This window comes from Panicum virgatum, chromosome 9N, assembly GCF_016808335.1.
Source record: "Panicum virgatum strain AP13 chromosome 9N, P.virgatum_v5, whole genome shotgun sequence".
Lineage (NCBI taxonomy): Eukaryota > Viridiplantae > Streptophyta > Magnoliopsida > Poales > Poaceae > Panicum > Panicum virgatum.
In genome coordinates this window covers 62,957,546-62,975,257 of record NC_053153.1, presented here as the reverse complement: position 1 = coordinate 62,975,257, position 17,712 = coordinate 62,957,546, and the positions used below count along the sequence as shown (strand labels likewise).

General features: G+C 52.6%; 1 pseudogene; it reads right to left on the bottom strand.

The window, feature by feature from the left end:
* Nucleotides 1-482: 482 nt before the first annotated feature.
* LOC120692661 lies at nt 483-7,039 on the bottom strand (annotated as a pseudogene).
* Nucleotides 7,040-17,712: the final 10,673 nt, after the last annotated feature.

Below are 17,712 nucleotides of genomic sequence, written 5' to 3'. Positions count from 1 at the left end.
CTGCAGATGGGCGCGGCGAGGCCCCGCGCAGATCCGGCCAAAGCTCGAGCCGGAGCTCAGCCTGCTGGTCGCGAGGAAGGAGGAGCGAGCTCCCTGGGAAGAGGAGCAAAGGCGGCGAGAGAGGGAGAGAGAATGGGAGGAGCGGTGTCGGTGAGGGAGGGGGAGGGAGTTCCACGAGGTGTTCGCCGGGAGAGAAAGGGGGCGGGGAAAGAAAGAAGAGAGAGAGGAGGTGGCGGAGGGAGAAAGTGGTTTTTGTTGGATAAAAAAAATCTGATTTGTGGGTCCTATGGGTGGGTAGTTGGTATAGAGGATATGATATAGAGGATGATGGGTGCAGCGAAACTAAGTGTATAGTATAGAATTTTGATGATCAGGACAGGATATTCCTTTTAGAGGATGGAAATAGAGTATGACGAGTGCGGATAGCCTAAAATATAGGGTAGAGAAATTTGAGTTGAAAAGTAAACCTACACACAATCAAGGACAAAACATCTTCTTTATTAAGGTAACACGCACATGTATGTCGCATACGCAGATGGAGGCAGCAACAAGACAGACTTGCCAGTTTTCTTTTTCCACCATACATCACGGCACGGGCTCACGGCCCAATAGTGTAGAGGTGCGCCGGGAGCCTAGGCTCAGCGACGGCCTCGAGAGGGACCTTGCGCGGCACGGCCAGCCCAAACTTCTCCTCCATGCTCAGCTCCTCGGCCGCCACGCCGTCGGGGAGCCTCCACGCAAAGGCGTGCAGCAGGTTCGCCAGGGTCACCTGCACCATCCTGAGCCCGAGGGTGCAGCCCGGGCACATCCGGCGGCCCGACCCGAACGGCCGCAGCTCCAGGTCCTGCCCCTTCACGTCCTCCCGACGAAGCGCTCCGGCCGGAACTCCGCTGCCGTGGGCCCCCACAAGGCGGGGTCGCGGCCGATGGCCCAGGCGTTGACGAACACGAGCGTGCCCGCGGGGACGTCGTAGGTGCCCGTGGACGCGTCCTCGCGGGCCAGCCGCGGTGCCAGCAGGGGCGAAACCGGGTGCAGGCAGAAGGTCTCGTTCACGACGGCCTCCAGGTAGGGGAGCTTCGGGACGTCCTGCTCCGTGACGAGACGGCCGTGGCCGACGACGGCGTCCAACTCGCCGGTGGCCTTGGCCAGGACGCCGGGGTTCCTCAGGAGCTCCGACATCGCCCACTCGACGGTCACCGCCGAGGTATCCGTGCCGCCGGCGATGAGGTCCTGTATTCGTGTGTCCATTGTTATTATTATCGTCCGTGCCAAGAGCACCAGGAGAACAGCAAAAAGCAAAATTCGTCGTGATTATCCTCTTTGTTGCAATTTGGAAATGTCGCAATCGCACTCCACGACACACCTCAGCAATGTCCCTGTCGCGAGGGGAAACGAGGACAGCACTCGATTTATTGTCTCGTTTACCATGTGCATTGTTGTTTGGCTTTCAGAACTATGTTGTCAGTGTTGTCACTCGTAGTAGTGGAGCATCTTTGTTTAGCTTTCAGAGTAGACAAGTCAGAACTAATTTGGAGTGGAAGTAGCTGTCAGGCTGGTCATCAACTCATCATTAGGCTACCACAGTGGTCGTGCACGAACTTGAATTTTCGTCTTTCAGGAAGATGGAGCTTCTCTTTCAAGAAATAGTTGCACTCAATTATTTTTTGTCCAATTTATAGTTTGCCACTATAAAACATATAAGTCACCGGTTGGTTATGTCTCCATTGTTCTTCCAAACCATGCACAAGTATTAAAGAACCTAAACTCAGGCCAGCTAAAATGATGACAAAATTAAACTGAAAGTTCTGGTTGTTCTGAACACTAAAATAATATTCTAACCGACACATTCTACCTGCATCTCGGCAAATATGTTTTTTGTTTCACTGGACAAAGCAGTCCTTGCATTACCTAGAGAACAAAAAAAAAGTTTCTAAATTGTGTATCATAGGAGACTGCCTTGTTATGTCCAAAACCACAAGTATGTCTGGATTAACAGATTAGATTGATTAGGATCACATCACTGTAACAATGTAATGCATCTTGTTAATAAGTGTAGTGTCTTGTCTTACCAGAACGAATCCCTTGACGCCATGCCGCTCGATCGGGACCTCGAGGGTGGGGTCGTCAGCGAGCTCCAGCAGCAGGTCCACCATGTCCGTGGCGACGAACTCCTCGCCCGCCTACCGCCGCTCGTAGTGCTCGTCCACCACGTGCTCTAGGAACCGGTCGAACATCTTGGCCAGCCTCTTCATCCTCCCGACGTACCCCTGCGGATCCAGCCCGCTGAGCCACGGGATGAAGTCCCCGATGCTGAGCACGCTGTTGAGGACGAACAGCTCGTCGACCATCCACCTGAACTCGCCCGGCGACACCGGCGAGCCGGTGGCGCCCTCCCCGTCCCCGACGTACTTCCTGCCCAGCGCCATGCGCTGTAGACTTCAACTCGCCGGCGCCCGTCGCCGGAGACGATGAACACACCCACTCAGAGAGCGCACGCACACACGCGAGATGGCAGTAGAAACATACGGTAGTTTTGGTGCCCAATTGACAGGCGTTTTTCATGTATTGATAACAGATTTATACTCCAAATTACAACTGAAAGCAAGTGGCTAAACTGTGCCACGACGCTGCGATTCCCACACCTCCGTTTTGATTGCGCCATCCCACGACCTGAAGACTAGCTCCTCGCCTCCACTACCCCTAGGACTCAACGGAAAGAAAGGAACATCACTGCATGTGTTCATGCAGATGCTCTGTACAACGACGCTCTCATCGTGGCCAATGATGAGCTCCTTTATTCTAGCTAGGCCATGCACACGACCGAGTCTAGATTATCCAACAATCTCCCCCTAATCCATACTCGGCTCACTTCAGCTTGACGACGCCAATCTTGTCGCGAAGTTCACAAAACCTCGCCCACCCTAATGACTTCGTCAGGACATCAGCAAGCTGCTCTTGAGTGCTCACATAGTCCAGGCATATCCTCCCTTCCTCCACAGACTTACGAATATAATGGAATTTTGTATCAATGTGCTTACTTCTGTCATGTAGGACGGGATTCTTGCTTAGGGCGATTGTGTTGGTGATATGCCCAAGAGCCCATCATCACAATACGGTTTAAAGGCCCAAGAGGATATTGATCCAAGAGGGATTAGGGTTATTAATGGACCTATGAGATAGAAGCTCATTAGTACGCCCTATATATACGAGGGAGGGGCTAGGGGGCGACAACCCTGTGAGCCGCGCCACCTCCTAGCCGCCGCCCCTCCCTCTCTCTCTCGCCCGCCGCCCATGCCGTGCGTGCGGTGCTAGCACACCGACGCCCGGCATTTCATCCCCGTACGTGTGGACTCCGTGGAGGCGCTGCTACGACTGCTGTGCTGATCGGCTGCTGGGATCAAGTACGAGGAGCTCGGTTCGTGGGACGTGATCGACTACTTCCTCTACATCGACGCGCGACTTCTTCCGTTGCGCTGCGCGTCTAGTGGTAACGATCTATGATCTTCTACTCGCAAGCATCTTGTGTATATGCGGTAGTGATGCTAGCGTAGCTTACCCGTTTACCTACAGATTGCTGATTGATTATCCATCTTCAGGACAGGCGGCTGAACCTTGACACCTACAATGTCACTCAGCAGCCTGGCAAGCCACACAGCCTGACATGCACCCACTGCACCAGCCATGTATTCAGCTTCACATGATGAAAGAGCCACCGCCTTCTGCTTGTGGGACTGCCAGGAGATCGGCATCTCACCCATGAAGAAGATCACCCCAGTAGTGCTCTTTCTATCATCAACATCTCCCCCCAAATCATTGTCACTGTAGCCCACTAACCTGTTGCAGCTATCTGAACATTTGGGGTAGACAATCCCATAATCTACTGTCCCTGCAATATATCTCAGCAAATGCTTAACTGCTGCAAAATGCTCCAGCCTAGGCTTCTCCATGAATCTGCTGACATACCCAACAGCAAAAGAGATATCTGGCCGAGTGTGAACCAAGTACCGCAGACTGCCCACCAAGCTGCGATACATTGTTGCATCAACTTTTGCTGTTGTGCCCCTATTGGACAGTTGGAGCCAAGCCTCCATTGGCGTATGACAGAGGTTGCAGCTTTGCATTCCAGCCTTCTCAAGCAGCTTCCTTGCATATGCTGCTTGCCCAAGAGTGATAGTCCTTCTACCCTGCTTCACCTCAATCCCAAGATAGAAAGAGAGGAGTCCCAGATCACTCATACGGAACACATTCCGCATCTCCTCCTTGAACCCTTCAACAATTACTGAGTCTGCACCCGTGATGATAAGGTCATCTACATAGACTCCAACTACCACATGTGAAGCCTCCATCCCCTTTGTGTACATGCCATGCTCACTGTCACATCGGGTGAATCCGAGATCACGGAGACTCTTGTCAAGCTTCACATTCCAGGCGCGAGGGCTTGACGCAGCCCGTACAGTGCCTTGTTCAGCTTCAGCACTTTCTCCTCATGTCCGGCAGTAATGAACCCCGACGGCTGCTGGACATACACCTCCTCCTCGAGCTCGCCATTGAGGAATGCTGACTTGACATCCATGTGATGCACAAGCCAACCCTCCTGCGCAGCAACAGCAAGCAGCATCCGAACTGATTCCATCCTTGCGATAGGGGCGAACACCTCACCGAAATCCATGCCTTGCTGCTGCACGTACCCCTTGGCGACGAGCCGAGCTTTGTGCTTGACAATGGTGCCCTGCTCATCGCGCTTGACCTTGAAAACCCACTTCAAGCCAATTGCCTTGTGACCCCGGGGCAGCTTCACTAGCTTCCATGTACTGTTCTGCTCAATGGACGCCATCTCCTCCTTCATGGCCTTGAGCCAGCACTGTTCCCCTTTAGCTTCCTCAAACATGGCCGGCTCCCCATCTCCAGCGGCCAACAGCAGCTCCCCTTCAGCTGTTCCTCCCCTGCATCCTCCAGAGGTTCTGCCCCTCTGGCATAAATGTCATCGAGCAGCATGAAACGTAGGGATCACCAACATCATTGTCGGCGTCGAGATCGAGCCCTTGGCTTGGTGGAGACACGAACTCCACCCCTCCTGGCTGCTGCGGTGGCGAGGCATCCCCACCAGACATGTTGGCTCCACCCGGCGTGCTCGGCGTCGCGCTTCGGATTGAGCCGACCGGCGCGCTCGGTGTCATGCCGCGGCCAGCATCTCCCGGCGCGCTCGATGTCGTACTTCGGCCCGTGCTCTGTGCAGCCGATGTCGAGCATGGCGTTGACTCGATGCTCGGTGGTGCCTCGCCCGCACCTGCAGCGCCCGGCACGTAGATGTACTCGACGATGAACGGGACGCCGCCGACGCTGTCGATGTTCGTCTTGGCGCCGCCCTGATTCCAGTTCCACGTGCGCCCTTCCTCGAACACCATGTCCCGAGACACGTGCACCCGATCAGTGACTGGGTTGTAGAGCCGGTAGGCTTTTGTGCCCGGCTCATACCCAATGAACACCATCGGCGTGCTCCTGTCGTCCAGCTTCCGCAGATGGCCTCCCGTGTTCTTGACATGTGCAACATAGCCAAAGGTACGAAGAAAGTGTACGGCAGGCTTGGAACCATACCAGGCTTCATACGGAGTCTTATCCTCCAAACTTCTTGTCGGCGCGCGGTTGAGGACGAAGACGGCCGTCATCACAGCTTTACCCCAGAAGCGGCCAGGGAAGCCCATCGCCTTGAGCATGCACAGTGACATCTCAGCACGGTTTGGTTGCGGCGTTCCACCACGCCATTTTGTTGCAGCGTGTACGACGCGGTGAGGTGTCGCTGGATCCCCTGACCGGTGCAGTACTCCCCGAACGCCCGCGCTGTGAACTCCCCGCCGCGGTCAGTATGCAGCGTTCCTAGCTTGTGGCCGACCTCCGCCTCAGCCCTCGCCGGCAGGCAGATGATTGCCGTTGCCGCCTTGTCCTTGGTGGCCAGCAGCACCAGCCATATGTACCTGCTCATGTCATCGACGGCGAGCAGGAACATCTTTTTGCCACCGGGCGTCTCCCACATGATCGGCCCACACAGATCGGCGTGGACCAGCTCCAGTTGCCGCCTCGCCCTGAACTTGCTTGCATACGTAGGGAACCAAAAAAAAAACTTTAACAGATTTTTTATTGATTAGGATCATAACAATGCATCTTGTTAATAAGTGTAGTCTCTTGTCTTACCAGAACGAATCCCTTGACGCCATGCCACTCGATCGGGACCTCGAGGGTGGGGTCGTCAGCGAGCTCCAGCAGCAGGTCCACCATGTCCGTGGCGACGAACTCCTCGCCCGTTGAGGACAAACAGCTCGTGGACCATCCACCTGAACTCGCCCGGCCACACCGGCGAGCCGACGGCGTTCTCCCCGTCCCCGACGTACTTCCTGCCCAGCGCCATGCGCGAGATCACGTTGAGGCTCAGCATGAGCAAGTGCTCCTTGATGAGCACGACAGCACCGCCGCGCCCCGACGATGTGAGCCCGTGCAGGTGGAGCAGCAGGCCGCGCAGCTCCTCGGCGCGGACGTGCTCCTGCGACCGGAGCTGCCTGGCGCTGAAGAGCTTGGTCTGCCACAGCTTGCGCACCTGGCGCCAGTAGGGGCCGTAGGGCGACCAGACGATGTCGGAGAAGTCGTAGGCGGTGTACCTCCCGGACGCCATCTTGGGGCGGTCGATGAACTCGGTGTCGTGGGTGCGGAGGACGAATCTGGCCGCGTCCACGGACGAGGCGACGACGACGGGGACGGAGCCGAATCGCAGCGACATGAGCGGGCCGTGCCGCGCGGCGAGCCCGTGGAGGGAGCGGTGCGGGAGGGAGCCGATCAGGTGGAGGTTCCCGATCACCGGCCAAGGCCGAGGACCCGGCGGGAGGTTGTACTTGCGGGTGGCGCCGCGCCTGCGGCGGAGGACGGTGACGAGGAGGAGCGCGGTGGCAAGCACGGCGCCGAGGGAAGAGGCCCATGGCGGCAGCAGCTCCATCTGAATGGTGTTTTCCGACAATGCTGTGCCAAATTTAGTAGGGTGCCATGCTACGATGGTCTGGTCACTGTTTGAATTGAGCCCTCTGTTCTCTCTCTCACAACGGACGGAGGTAGGAGAAGCTAAGAAGAACAGTAGAAGTTAAGATGAACAGTAGATGCAGCTTTGCATTGGCGACGAACGCCCCAGCCGCGCACACAGCCTATATGTTGGCTGTTCTATTGATCAAATGGACTCGACTCAACTCTGCACACAAGGATTACAAGACCACTTATAGGCCTTGGCGACACACAACGCCCACGCCACCACACTCAGCGAACTCGGCGCCCATGCACGTACGTCCTGGCAACCCGGCTTCTTCTCCTTCGTGAGCACCTAACTTCACGCAAGAACCGGTCACCGTCTTCATCCGCGAGCCCAAGTGGCGTCCCTTCCGCTGCTTCCGCAAGCCTCCGACTTGGTCATCCGAGCCGCACGCCCCGCACGTCGTGCTCACCATTCTGCTGGACCCGAACACGAGCACCTACTCGTGCACCAACAGACCCGGTACAGACTCGATCAAAAATCTAAACAAGCTAACTAACTCAAACGAGGAGAACGCACGCACACATGTGACCAGATCCTAACAACCTAAACAGAACGTAGCCATACCAACATTCTGGACTCGACATACTCGTCGCACACACGACGGACTTGACGCAACCTCTCAACCTAGACGAGGGACACAAACGCGAGCTGGAACACGCGCGCCATCGACAACTCGACCTGACACACGCCATGCATGGACATGACGTGGTTTATTCCTAACAAGCTCCCCCTAAACCACGACACCGCCGTGCATCCCGTCCTACAGGAGCACCGGCTCGTCGGCGGCGTTGGCGAGCAACGCCTCCTCCTTCCTTGGCTTGGGGCACTCCCTCGAGAAGTGGCCACGGACGCCACAGTTGAAGCACTTGCCCTTGTCGGACTTCGACTTGTGCCGCGCCTTCCACTCCTGCTCGGTGAGCAGGAGCCTGTCGCCGCCGCCTTGACCACCGATTGGCGCCTGCACGTCAGTGATCTGCACGCGTCGCCGCGAGCGCTCGTCGAACACCTTCAAACGCCCGAGCGCCTCCTCGAACGCCATCTTCTCGACGTCGCAGAACTGCTCGATGCCAGCCACGGCCGGGTACAGACGATCAGGGACCGTGTCCAGTAGCTTCTTCACCATGGCGACGTCGTCGAGCGTGGACCCGAGACAGGCGTACTTCGCGACCATGCCGCTGATCTTGCCGGCGTAGTCGTCCAGCGACTCCCCATCTGCCATGCATAGCTTGTCGAAGTCCCCCTTGAGCGTGGCGAGGCGCGCCGTCTTGACACGATCGGCGCCGACGAACCTCGTCTTGAGGCTCTCCCAAACCTCCTTCGCCATCTTCTTCGTGGACACCTGCATGAGGATGTCCTCGGGCAGCGCCTGCAGTAGCTGCGCCCGCGCCGTCTTGTTCTTGTGCGCGTCCACCACGCCATTGCCCGATGGTGACACAGCCTCCCAGAGGCCTTGCGCATCGAGGATCGCCTCCACCTTGATCGCCCACGCCGTATACCCTGCCGGCGACAGCACCGGGTACGCCATGGACACCGAGCTCCCTCCGGCGCCCTGCGGAACCAACGCCATGTCTTCTTGCTCGAGGTAGTAGCGCAGGATCTTGGGCATACAAGACTCTGATACCAATTGTTGGAATTGAGCCCTCTGTTCTCTCTCTCACACACACAACGGACGAAGGTAGGAGATAGTTACAGGCCGTGTGCGTGGCTGGGGCGTTCGTCTCCAATGCAAAGCTGCATTCTACTGTTCATCTTAGCTTCTACTGTTCTTCTTAGCTTCTCCTACCTCCGTCCGTTGTGAGAGAGAGAACAGAGGGCTCAATTCTAACAATTGGTATCAGGGCTGGGTCCGCAATCTCCTGTGCCCATTCACACTTGGGTGGTGTAGGCCCGAAGCCCAGTGAACCGCGGGTGTGAGGCCCGTGTGTGCTCGTGTGTCGAGCCGGTCAGTGGTGGACCGCGGGTGTGAGGCCCATATGTGCTCGTGTGTGGAGCCGGTCACTGGTGGACTATGGTGTGGGTCCGGTCAGTGCTAAGGGGCATCAATGTGTGATGGGGGAGATTGTTGGGATTAGTCCCACATTGGTTGTGGGGGGAGAGTTGAACCAACATAAAAGTGGGGGGAGTCTCTCACCTCTTGGGCTAGCTTTTGGAGTGTAGCAGGACTTTCTCCGGGTGTGCGCCCGGTTGGGTCAACTCTCCTGGTTCTGGACCCCCTATTGGGCTAGTTTTTTTGGGGGAGTGTCGGCCCAACAGACCTAAAACCCGCTGCCGTGTGTTCGGGCTCGTGTGTGGCGGCCCGACGGCCTGGGGTGTGTGGCGGGCACGCTGTGCGTCGGCGGCCCGGTTCCAACATTTGGTATCAGAGCTCAGGTCGGCCCAGTGCATTCTCAGACAAGTCTCGGCCCAATGTGTGAGGGGGAGATTGTTGGGAATAGTCCCACATTGTGAGTTGTGGGTGGGCAAGTATGGTTTATAAGGTTGAGGGTGCAACCTCCTAACGGGCTAGCTTTTTGGGGGGAGTGTCGGCCTAATAGACCTAAAACCCGCTGCTATGTGTTCGGGCTCGTGTGTGGCGGCCCGACGGCCTGGGGTGTGTGGCGGGCACGCTGTGCGTCGGCGGCCCGGTTCCAACAATTGGTATCAAGAGCCTTGTATGACCAAGATCCTGCGCTACTACCTCGAGCAAGAAGACATGGCGCTGGTTCCGCAGGGCGTCGGAGGGAGCTCGGTGTCCATGGCGTACAAGGTGCTGTCGCCGGCAGGGTACACAGCGTGGGCGATCAAGGTGGAGGCGATCCTCGACGCGCAAGGCCTCTGGGAGGCTGTGTCACCATCGGGCAATGGCGTGGTGGACGCGCACAAGAACAAGACGGCGCGGGCGCAGCTACTGCAGGCGCTGCCCGAGGACATCCTCATGCAGGTGTCCACGAAGAAGACGGCGAAGGAGGTTTGGGAGAGCCTCAAGAAGAACAGTAGAAGCTAAGATGAACAGTAGATGCAGCTTTGCATTGGCGACGAACGCCCCAACCGCGCACACGGCCTGTATGTTGGCTATTCTATTGATCAAATGGACTCAACTCAACTCTGCACACAATGATTACAAGACCACTTATAGGCCTTGGCGACACACAGCGCCCACGCCACCACACTCGAGCGAACTCGGCGCCCATGCACTCACGTCCTGGCGACCCGGCTTCTTCTCCTTCGTGAGCACCTAACTTCACGCAAGAACTGGTCGCCGTCTTCATCCGCGAGCCCAAGTGGCGTCCCTTCCGCTGCTTCCGACTTGGTCATCCGAGCCGCACGGCCCGCATGTCGTGCTCACCATTCTGCTGGACCCGAACACGAGCACCTACTCGTGCACCAACAGACCCGGTACAGACTCGATCAAAAATCTAAACAAGCTAACTAACTCAAACGAGGAGAACGCACGCACACACGTGACCAGATCCTAACAACCTAAACAGAATGTAGTCATACCAACATTCTGGACTCGACATACTCGTCGCACACACGACGGACTTGACGCAACCTCTCAACCTAGACGAGGGACACAAACGCGAGCTCGAACACGCGCGCCATCGACAACTCGTCCTGACACACGCCATGCACGGACATGATGTGGTTTATTCCTAACAGACACTATGGGTTCTCCGTTCTCGTGCATTTTTTCGTTCGAAACTTCGCATGTTGCGCAAAGGCATCTCGCCGGAAGCACGCGTAGCGAAGCTGACGCACGAGTGCGACGAAGAAGATTTTTTTTTTGAAAAGCTGATGAAGAAGATGATGTTAATATATATTACTAGTGCAGATAATAATTCTTTTTTTAGGCAAGTGCAGATAATAAATTGGCACAAATGATTAGTATGGTTTCGTAGCATCAGAGACTAAGCAGTTTAATAAGGACCTGTTTGTGAATGCTTTTATCTCCCGTAGTACTTGGGATAACTAATAAAATTCTATTATATGCTCGTGATGATGATTAGCAGAAAAGAAAGGAGAAAAGAGACAAAAGGGCAGGCAAGAAAGAGCATCTTCCAACGAATTCCTGTAAAAAACATATATATCAATCGCTCTCAAAGTTTGCATCATCTGAGCAAAAACTCGTCCTGTCATTTCCAAAACTGCAATCATTAGACCTTGTTTGGATAATAGTGGATTGAAATGGAATTGGAGGGATTGAAGGGAAAATTCGTTCATTTTAGACTCAATCCTCTTCATTCCCCTTCAATCCTGCTGTAATCAAGGTGGAAGGGGGATCTCTGACTGAGGAGGAGCTTAGAGGGCATTTGAAGAGCTGTTCTCTGCTAATTTTGATTGGGACTTACAAGCGCAAGCGCCAGATGTGTGGGTGGCTCCTTTTCCGTCGAAGGTTGAGTTTACGCGTGCCATCAATTTTGGATCAGCCAATCTCAAAAATGGCATGCGGCTGAATTTTGAATGCTTTGCGGAGGAGGAGAGTATTATATTTTGGCCATGAGCTTCCTATGGTATGGTTGAGGGTGCTCAACCTGCCAAAAGTGCTCGGAACATATGATGTGCTTTGGGCAGTGGGAACAATGTTCGGTGCTACACAAAAGGTTGATATGATAACGACAAGAAAAAACAAGTTTGGTAGATTCAAGGTTGCTGTCCTAAATCCAGCCATTGTGCCAACTAGAATGGATTGTGTCATTGGGACACAGTTTTTTGAGCTGCAGTTTGAAATTGAGCCATTTGTGCCATCGGGGGAAACGACGGAGTCTGGCACCAAAGAAGGCACAGAGGGAGATGGTAGTGGCAATCGTGATGGTGATACAGAGATGGAAGATGCCAACAAAAAACTTAAACAATCGGATCCCTCAGCATCAAAAGGAAGTAAACAACCGGAAAATTCAGCAGCAGGTCAGCCACATGATGTTGAAAGTTTTGTGGAAGATTTCGACGATGATGATCTTCTAGATGATGTTGGGGAGGTGTTGGCAGGTAACAAAATGGTGCAGCAGGCGGATGCAGGCTCAAACGCCCTTCATACGGAGGAGCTGGCTGCGATGGTGCAAGGGAAAACAACGGTGCAGGCGTCACATGCTGCGGGTGGTTTGGAGGTGGAGAAGGAGATGGCAGCTAGTGCGGACAGTCCGTCAAAGCCACCTTCGCTGGCCCTGGGATCCCTCTTGGAGAGGGCTATCATGGGGCTTAAGGAGGCAAATGGTGGCGTGGCTAGTGGTGGAGTGGATGGGCTGGCAACTGGTGATCTAGGAGAGGTTACCCCTCTTAAGACTGTGCTAGCAGGGTTTGTCCAGAGCCCACCACTTAGGAGGAGCAAGCGCCGGGAAGGAACTGCAGATGAGGATTCCACTGCGAGGGCAGCCAAGCTGGTCGCTAAGAGGAATTTGGAAGTGGATGAAGGTAAGCTTTATAATAATTCTTTTCTTTCTTTTCAGATGAGCACATTTCAGATAAGTAAAGAACATAGGCATCTCAATTGGTAAGGATGTTAATATTGTTCAATCTTCTGTTATGCTTATGAAGAAAGTTGAAAAAGATAGATTTAAGCTTCATTCTATTGTTCAAACCTGTTAGGATAGCCATTTACTCTTAGACGAGTCAGATTGTGAAATTGACCATTTGGCTCTTGGACACTTATGTGGTGACTTAACGGAGGAGCTAATGGATGATAATAATCTGTTCTATGATCTTTCTTCTAGACCTAGTAAGAAATATTCAGTAGCAAAGAAAAAGGTAGTGGATCGAAAGACGAAGATTAAAAATTTGCAGCCAACCCGTAAAGGACAGACAACCAAAAAACAAAATGTTCTTAGATGAAGGGTATTTTTTGGAATAACAGAGGTCTTCGGGACTTGGCTAAAATTAATTTTCTTCGTGGCATAGCTGTAGAAAAGGACCTTGATTTCATTGCCTTACTCGAAACCCACAAAAGAGATTTTACTGAGGACATGTTAGATGACTTTTGTGGGAGTAGGGAGTTTTAGGAGTAGGTTAGGAGTAGGTGCTGTTTTTATTTCCTCAATTTTGTTTCCCTTTCAGCAGCACCTTAGTTTGCTTTCAAAAAAAATTGAATAAAATAAAGTTCCTCATGTCAAGCTTGTGTGTGCCAACCACACCCCTGTTCTAACATTTCACGAAGTACCCAGAGAATGCTAGTACACAGAACAATGGGAGAACACCAGAAAAAGCTGAGCGCAGTTCGCCACAGGCAGATGCTGGGTGGCCTACTCCAGGCCCGCTAGCATAACAATTTCGCGATCTCCAGCAACACCCAGTGGAAATGTGACACACGTAGCGCAATGGACTCACTGCAACGGGAAACTTGCAAATCGGTGGAAGATTAGGCCGCCTGGCCCCACTGTCAGCGAAATACCGAGATCTTTCTCGTGGTGCAAGTTTGCGATCTCTGTAGCTCATATCTCTAGGAGTTCAGTTCAAATGATGCCTGAATTAATTCAACTAAAATTTTGAACCAGAAACTTAGAGAAAGATGAAATCCTTTCATGAAAATCGACTTGTGCCTAAATTTTATTTTTCATGCAAGTATTTACATGCCTTTGGAACTAACTTTGTTAGGATCATCAGATCTTTTGTTTATTGACCCTTATGATACTATGATCCAAAATCATACTCCCTCGAATTCAAGGACTTGGAGGAATTTATTTCGAAAACAAAACCATGGCAACTCTCATGCTCAAACACCACCAATGCCACATACATATATGAGAGTAGCACTTATGATTCCACATAGCTATCTTGTACATTTTGAGCTCGTTCAAACCTGGTGCCTCTTAAGTTAAGCTATGCACATTCTTTACTTTGATCATACATGTACACAACATCAAACACTGTCCGTCAGTCATGACTATCATACAAAAGCTCGTCATCCCCGTGAAAAAAAAGAAAATAGGAAGTAAGTCATCATGCTCATAGTTCCTAGTTTTAAAAAAAGAAGAAGAGAGGGGAAGATGACAAGAGCAAAAGTACAAGTGACAGACATGTGTCGCTGCTTACACCTACACATGATCAAAGTATTTGAATAGCAATTGTTACTTAAAGGCACATTGTTTGAATCTGCAAAATTAATGGAAAAAATGAGCACATACCTCTATTATCGTACAAGAGATAGGCTTTTCCTTGAGAGAATCATACACCATGAGTGCCCTAGTGAATTGAGCATTCAAGAGTTTGCCTTATTTTCAAAAGTCTAAAATTCTCCAAGCTCCAAGAATAAAGACTTGCATTGATTCTTGGTGACAAGTTCTGAGGATCAATAGATGAAAGTGACGACGTTAGCCACCCAGAATCCAAGGTAAGCAAAGAAAGATAAGAAATAATTCTTATAAATAGTTTGAGTTCATGAAACCAGTCTTCTCTCTTTTGTCGACTTTATTGCTCGGGGCGAGCAAAGTATGGCTGTGGGGGTGTGTTGGTGGTTGATATCAGTGATTTTCGCCGCCAATGCTCCGCTTGATTTTATGAAACCAAGGTCATAATCATGACATAACCATTATATCTAATGAGTTCCACAAGCTTTGGTGTTTATTTGATCTCAGGAACAACATATTCAAATTTGACCCAAAATGGACACGTTTGAATCAGAAGGCCCGAGTCCGGCCGACCGGCATACTTACTGTGGAATCTTGGCATGAAACTTTACCAAAGTCATCTAGAGGGAGAATTCAGGCCAATCCAATGGGTGGTTTCCCAGAACATACAAGTTGGAATCGAAAGGCTTGAACCCACATGCAAAGTGAAGAAACCCTGGTGCATGATCAGAGAGCAAGATAACTACCCATTAAGGAGTAATCTACGACCATTGAGGAGCGTGTTAGTGCAACGGAGGGCTGAGAAGCCTACAGAGCCAGGCCGTCCGGCCCAAGACGACGTCGGTTGAGCAAACCGCCAGAAGTACCGACCTCCAGAAGCAATCAGAGCCGTCCACGCGAAGTCGGTGGACAGGTGGCACAACCCCCAGGCCGGCCGGCCTATGGGAGACCGCCAGCCCCACTTGTCAGCCACTGACGACGCCCTTTCATGTGGAGTTGAAGCCAAGGCAGAGGTAGCGTAGGCTTGCAGAGGTTAACTGTTTCACCAACCTTGGCAGCTATAAATAGGACCCCTCACCTCACTTGTAAGACACACCACTTGGAGCTTGAGTGCCTCAAAATTAGTTCTTCATCTTAGTAGAATAGGGAGAGTGTGAGATGAGAACTTTGGCGAAAGCCGGGCTAAATGGGCGGAGTCGAGTTCTCTCGACCTTACCCCAACTTTGTACCCACCTTGGGCGAATTTATAATCAAGTAAGTTCCTCATTTATCTTCAGTTTCTCACTAGTTTTACTTTTTTTACTTAAGTTACTTGCTTAGTTACGTTTTCTGACCTGCGAGATCCTGAGTCTGTGTAAATAGTAAGTTCTACTTATCTGAGATTACTTTCTGCCTTAGTATACGGTAGGAGTAAGTAGCTTGATAGCTGTGGGTGTGGTGCCCAGGCTTGGTAGCTATCTCGGGTTGCGTTCCACCCCACGGTACTGCAGTGGTAGGCGGCAAGTGGTGACAGCCTTGTCTGTCCCTAGTAGTCCATCACGTTTGGGTGTTTTCATAGTAGTAGTTGCCGAAGGACGTCGGACTCCCTTCTCATCCCTTTCTGAGTCCTTCTCTTAGGCCGCCGAAGCAGATCAAGTTAGTAATCTATCAGGTTAGCTTAGTAATTAGGAATCTATCTGGAGATAAACCCACTACCCTCGTACCTCTTCTCTTTGGCGGGTCCGGCTAAATCACTCCAGACCACTAGTCGAAGCTTATCGTTCCTTGGATTCGATATCCCAAGTATACTCCCTGATGAAAGCTACAATCGGTCTCTATGCACTTGCGGAGTAATTCATTTAGGCTAAGGAGTGCCAACAGCCGGCCGCCCCTGCTTGGCTCGCCATCTGACCGTGGCGGGCTCGAGCAGCAGCAATTTGCTTGCCGCCGCGAGGGAGGGAGGAGGGGCACCGCGCCGCGAGGGAGGAGGGAGAAGGGAGGAGGGGCACTGTTGAGCTCAAGGGCCGCATGCACCCACACGCCTGCTGGAGAGGGAGATGAAGGGAACGCCACCGCGTCCGCACGGGCCTATGCTGCCGGAGCTCGAGGGGAGGGTATGTCTCGCGGAGGGAGGAGGGGCCGCAGGGGAGGAGAGCTGCGCTAGGGAGAGAAGGGGTGCGGGCGCCGCCGTCCCGCGCGCCCGCCGGCGTGCTGCGCGCCCAAGAGGGAGGAGGGCCGCCGCACCGTGTTGCCCACGAGGGAGGAGGGAGTGAGGTGCACTACGCTGCGAGGGAAGGAGGCGGGGCGCCGTGCTGCGCTGCCCATTGCGCCGGCGGCGGCAGCCAAGTTGGGTGGAGAAAGGGGGAGTGGAGATGGAGGCGTGGGGGGAGTGGGAGAGAAGACGAGGTTGGATGGGTCCCACTCGTCAGTCACAGTACGGAGGGTGGGTAGAGTAGATTTGAGTAGGAAATATAGATGACTGAGATATAGAGTACAACAAGTGCAGGAGAAATGAGGATAGAGGAAAGAATCTCGATGACCAGAATGAAATATTTGTTTTAGAGGATGAATTTATAGTACGACAAGTACGGATAGCCTATTGTCCAGAACGGGCACTACACCAAACAGTAGCTCCCAGGCCTTCTTCTCCGACGTGGCCACCATTCTCGTCATTCTATAGCCTTGTCGCGTACATGGAGGCTGTGTCCGTAGGCAGCTACAGTATCCCGGCCGGAAGGGGCGCGCGCTCTCGTCAACATCGGGGTGTGACCCGGCGGCGTGGGAGGCTCCCATGGAGTTCCAGCCGGAGCGTTTCGTCGGCGGTGTCATGGCCGTGAAAGGGTAGGATGTCGTCGAGCTGCTGCCGTACGTTCAGGTCCGCCCGCCGGCCGCCTGTGCCCTGGTCAGGTTTGAAAGCGGGGACGGTTGCTTGTGGACGGCCGCAGACTCACCAATCTTGCGGGCCGGTGGCTGACCGCGGGCTCTAACAATGCGGACAGCGGGTGTTTCATTTTGCAAAATTGTGTAAAGATGTAAAGAGGGTATTTGAAGTACTAAATGAAGTTTATTTGCAAAACTTTTTGCATAGATGGGTTGTAAATCGCGAGACGAATCTAATGATGCTAATTAATCCATGTTTAATCAATAATTAGTGGATGATTAATGTAGCATCACTGTTGCAAATCATGGATTAAGTAGGCTCATTAGAATCTTCTCGCGATTTACAGCCCATCCATGTAAAAAGTTTTATAAATAGACTTCATTTAGTACTTCAAATTAGCAAGATTCTGTTTCACTTTAATGCGTTTACGGCTTTTTTGCAAAAATCTGTAAAGATCTAAACAAAACCTAAATTGATGCTGTACTGGATATAATTCACAATATCCGTACCCGAATATTCAAGTAGGATACATGATACACGAATGAGGTAGATATCAATATCCGCCGTATTTAACACTACTCATGTCCGGATTGCAGGACAAAAATAAGCATCTATATTCGTACACGCGAATGAGACGCGGCAGCAGCTCGATCGTTGACGGCTCCAGCTCTCTAAAAGTGGACGATGCATCAGCTTCCGCGTGGAGCCGACGGTTGCTTTCTGTCCAGAACTGTGATACTGTGGCT